Source organism: Panthera pardus, unplaced genomic scaffold (genome assembly GCF_024362965.1).
Source record: "Panthera pardus isolate Hobbes unplaced genomic scaffold, ASM2436296v1 HiC_scaffold_20, whole genome shotgun sequence".
Taxonomy (NCBI): Eukaryota; Metazoa; Chordata; class Mammalia; order Carnivora; family Felidae; genus Panthera; species Panthera pardus.
In genome coordinates this window covers 3428699-3434184 of record NW_026526766.1, presented here as the reverse complement: position 1 = coordinate 3434184, position 5486 = coordinate 3428699, and positions in this window count along the sequence as shown.

Genomic DNA, 5486 nt, shown 5'->3' with positions numbered 1-5486 from the left:
AAGAGCCGGCTCCGTGTGTGTTCATCTTAGAAAAAAACAGGTCTCCAACTGCAGCGGTCCCAGGACGGAGCGAGAAATGAGTCCGCCCCCCCCCCCAAGCTGGGCCCAGAGCCAAAGTGCCCGCAGACGCTCAAGTACAGCAGGGCTAAGTACGTTACGGTCATGAATCAAGCTCACAAACTGCTAAAGAGAATACGCTCTGTCCCTCCACCCTGGCGAGTATATTTCCGTAATGACCTGGCAGGGCCGACCGGCATTTAGAATTCTCTGTGTCCCCAGGGGTGTTACGGGAAGATCCGGTCACAGCCCTGGTGGGAGGTTCTGATCCTCCTCCGTCCATGGTTGGCTCGGTCTGGCACCTCAAGGGCCTCCCGTGCACGGGCTTTGCACCCACACGCCTTGCACTGTCCCCCCCGCCGGTGCTCGGTGGTGACGTCCACTCCCGGAGGGTGACGCAGGGGGGAGTCAGGAGCAGGGTGAGGGCTGTTCTGGGCTGGGAGAACAGACTGGAAGGTGACGCCGTCTCCTGGCAATTCTGTTCCCTTGGCCTCCACTGACAGCTCGCCACGTGGGGACCCAGCGCCAAGGTGTCTCTTCTCCAGGTCTCGTCCTGAAAGATCGAAGAATTACGAGAAGGCCTCTGGGTGGTTGCCTGATCTGTGGGATATTCAAAAAGCGAGTCCAACGCTCTCAGATCACCAGGGGAACCCCGTGAACGTGATTCAGCGGGGTCTTAGCGGATGGAGAGGCTTCGGGGGGAACGTGGCAGCATCCTGGCTAGGCTAGTCCTGATGGAGAGAGGAGTCTGGGGTGCAAGTAAATAAGGGTTGGAAAAGGGGGTGAACATCTTTGCTCAGCCAGGGTTGCATAAGGGGCTGAACTGCGTCCCCTCCAAACAGACGTGCGGAGGTCCTTAACCGCAGCTCTTCAAAGTGTGACCCTCTTTGGAAATAAGGTTTTTGCTGGTGTCATCAAGTTAAGATGAGGTCATTAGGGGAGGTCCTAATCCAACATGCCTCTTGTCCTTATCATAATGAGGTCAACTGGGGCACAGAGACAGACAGACAGACGCAGAAGCCCACGCAATGCTGAAGGCAGAGTCCCCGTGGGGCTGGCTTCTATGAGCCGGAAGGCGCCCAAGTTGCCAACAAACCACCAGAAGCTGCCAGAGAAGCCTAGAGCGGATCCTCCCTCACGTCCTCGGAGGGGACCAGCTCTGCAGACACCTTGATCTTGAACTTGAAGCTTCCAGAACTAGGAGACAATGAAGCTACGTTACTTACGCCACCCAGTCTGTGATGCCTCAAGCGAGCTCATACAGGGAGTTTGCCCACGTTCTGGGGGACGGTAGGGGGGTCATGGGACATTTTGGAGCCGGGAGGTGGCCCGATCAGAGCTGCGTGTTCCGGCAGGTGCGAACATGGTAGCGTGTGGTTGGCGTTGGCGATGGCGTCTGGCCGCTCTCCTGGCCGCCAGCGGCTGCGGGACCCTTCCATCCCTGCAGCTGACGCACACGCACGCCCACGTGGTTCCTGTCTGCTTGCCATTCTCCACCAGGACCACGGGCGCCCCAGAAGGGGCAGACATGACACTGGCGATCTGTGTAGGGAGTGGGAGAAGGGTCCACAGTGCAGAGTGGCTGGCCACACTGGTGGCACGACAGCAACCAGTCCCCTTAGCCCACCTGTCACCCTCTTTGTGGGTTTCGTGGTAAGAGATGCCATGATGCCGGCCACCCAAGAGGGTCCCGTGACGTTGATAGCACAGAATTTGGAGCTAATTTCTTACAAGGTTAGTGGCATCAGAAGAGGGACAGGGACAAGGAAGGGCCTTCCCACAACCGTATTTTATCTGAGTTCATGCGGTGTCGGGGTTACCACGGGGCTTAATTTTCCTCACTTCCGTCAATAACCACAGTACCTGTGGGGCGCCTGGGTGGCTCAGTCGGTTAAGTGTCTGACTCCAGCTCAGGTCGTGATCTCGTGGTCCGTGAGTTCAAGCCCCGCGTCAGGCTGCGTGCTGACAGCTCGGAGCCCGGAGCCTGCTTCAGATTCTTTGTGTCCCTCTCTCTCTCTGCCCCACCCCTGCTCGTGCTCTGTTTCTCTCTGTCTCAAAAATAAATAAACATTAAAAATTTTTTAAAAAGTAACCACAGTACTTGTGTTGACTGTTAGCTCCTATCGGAAAGATGGTTTTGTTCTCCGTCCTTACGGGAGCCTGGGTGCACGAGACACTTAAGAGAGGAGGGTACGTAAGTGTGGATGGCCGTGTAAGGGCAGGGTGGCGACCCTCTCCCAACACAGAGGAGGGTTGATTCGACAGCAAAAGCAGCATCGGCATTTGTGACCCCCTAAAGCGCCCGACCTCGGTGACTGTCAACACAGCCGGCACGGCAGAGACTTGGCCATGCCGCGGCGACGTTCCGCTGAAAAGTCTCCGTGCTCGGACCGCGAGAGGTTTACCTCCAGCTCACGGGCAGGGACAACTCGGAGCCACGGCTCACTGCCCCCCTGTGCTGCTCAGGGGCCGGCGGACGGGACAGCCACCAACGCACAAGCTTCCAGGTGCCCACGGAAGGTCAAAGAGCTCCGTGAGGTGTCGAAAATCAAATGTCCAGCGTGCAGGTGACACCGTTCACTCTGCTCCTACCTCAGCACCCAAGGAGACCCAGCGACGCCAGAAAGCGCTGTTCCGTCATCCAGCACGGAGGTCAGAGGGCACAGGATCAGGGGGTCAGCACGGCCGCCGTCACTTCCCACAACCTGCAGGGGGTGCCGGCCTCCATCTCGCAGAGGAAGCTCGGGGAAGCTGCACACATGCCCAGGGTTACACTGTGAGGACTCGAACTCGGGCCCGAACAGCGGGCTCCAGAGGTGATGCTTCTTCTACTCGGTCTCGCCTGCCTGCTTGTCCTTCTCCCCCCACCCCCTCCCCTCACACACATGCCTGCACGTGCATACAAACCACACACATTCATGTGCACACACCCCACACACACCCCACACACACCCCACACAGATGTGCATGCATGCAAACCACATACACACACATAGACTTGCACACACCCCACACATACACACCACACACACGTGCACACATACATGTACACATGTGCATGCACACACTACACACGCATTACACATATGCACACGCACGTACCACACACATGTGCACGCCCACACCGCGCACATACACACTTTCACATACATACACATGTGTACATACACATACACCACACAATACACACACGTGCACACACATGTGCACACATACACACATGTACAGACATTTGCGTGCACATCCACATATACACACCACACATTTGCACCACACACAGACACATGCATGCACTCACGTGTATACACGTGCATATACACACATGCACACACATGTGCATGACCACACCATGCACATACACACATTCACAAACATACACATTGTGCACATACATATACACCACACACACACACACACACACACACCACAGGCACTCACATGTACACAATACATATACACGCATGCACACACATGTGCCACACCATACACGCCACACCCGTATACATACACCCATGTGCACACACATGCACACACATATACACACACAGACACCAGGTACACATGTGCATGCACACCACACACACGCACGTGCACACACGTGTACACAGACACATGCATGCACATACACACACCGCACACACGCACATCTCACACGCATACTTCTTCACACCTATGTTCTTTTTTGTTTCAACTCCTCAGAAAACGAACGCTTGGAAAAACTCAAGATTCCGGATCTTTCCACACCCTTCCTTCCAGGACAGGTGGTTCTACACTCCGACATGCATCTCCACCAACTGACACTGAACTGGAAACACCCCAGTTCACTTCCAAGCGCGGTTAACATAAGAATGCGGGTTTTGTTTTAAATCTTGTGTTGCCCTGGGTCTACGATTCTCAGTAGTTGTGTGACATGAAAAGTCGAGGAGGGGGAGAAGGACAGAGCGTGGCTCTCGCGAGTGCCCCCCCCCCCCCGCCCATGTTCAGGGAGGGCGCTGTGACTTTGACTTTGCTCGGGAATGTGCAGGGCGCGGCCATCATTCCCCTCAGCATTCCAGGGCTGTGGCAAAGCCCGGACTTGAGCGGACGAGAGCCCGTAATGCCCGGGGTTTCACCTACCTCGGCACCAGGTGGACAACTGCCAGCCGGGGCACCGGAGGCGGGGTGTGTATGGTACTGTGCGAAGGCACCGTAGTGCGGCTCCAGTGTCGGGGATGCAAAGGTAGCAGGGGCGGGGACTCCTTCAGTCCGTCTTCTGAACAATCCCGACCTCAGAGACAGCTGACAGGAAAGTGTCACTGATGACCTGAGACACTCGGGAAAGTATCCGTCGCCGTCTTCTCTTGCCAGCGTGGCCAGTGACCTTGAAGAGGCCGGTCTGGGCAGAGCAGGGGAGGGGAGAGGAGGCACAGTGGGCTGACGAGAGAAACCCCTGTGGGGGGCGCTACTGGCCAGAGGTAAACACCCCCCCCCCCCCCCGCCCCGAGTCCCCACCTCAAGTTTAAAGGGACAATACATGTCAGGATATGTTCTTTTGCTCCATATAAACTGCCTGGGCGGGTAGTCTCTAGGAAGGGGGCACAGCTTCTGGCAGGTGAAATCCGGACCCCATGTTGGCCTCAAAGCGAATCATCTCCAGCCTGCTGGCCCTCCTGGGCCTCCGAGAACACTCATAATGGGCAGTTTCCAACACATCAGTGGTACGTGCAGACTCGCAACACGTCGGGCACCAAATATGTAGGGGTTTCTCCCCTAACAACCATTTGTCCAAATCTCCAGCCACCAACCGGGTGTCCTACAATTCAGTTCAATCCCTTCTTAACGTTCATTTATTTTTGAGAGACAGAGAGACAGAGCATGAGCAGGGGAGGGGCAGAGGGAGGAGGAGACACAGAATCTGAAGCAGGCTCCAGGCTCTGAGCTGTCAGCACAGAGCCCGATGCGGGGCTCGAACCCACCAACTGTTAGGTCATGACATGAGCTGAAGCTGGACGTTTAACTGACTGGGCCACCCAGGCATCCCCCTTTTTTTTTTTTTCTTTCAATTCTGGGTTTTTTTCTTTTAATATTTATTCACCTTTTGGGAGAGTGCAAGCAGGGGAGAGGCAGAGAAAGGGGGGCAGGATCTGTAGCCTCTGTGCTGACAGGCTGAGCCACCCAGGTGACCCCAGTTCAGTTCAATTCTGTCGCTAACTACTCAGCACAGACCCACAAGTGTAAGGGCTCAGTCTTACAAGATGCCAGGCACAGTACTGGGTGCCCAGGGTACCCGCACTTCTGTCCAGTTTGGCTATCGCACCCGCGGTCCCCACAGCCACCTCCCTTGTGATTGGGTGATTTGCTAGGGTGGCTCACACAACTCAAGAAAATAGTTTACCTCTCAGCCAGGTGAAGGATGCGTAGGGCAAGGTGTGAGGGAAAGAGCGAGGGGG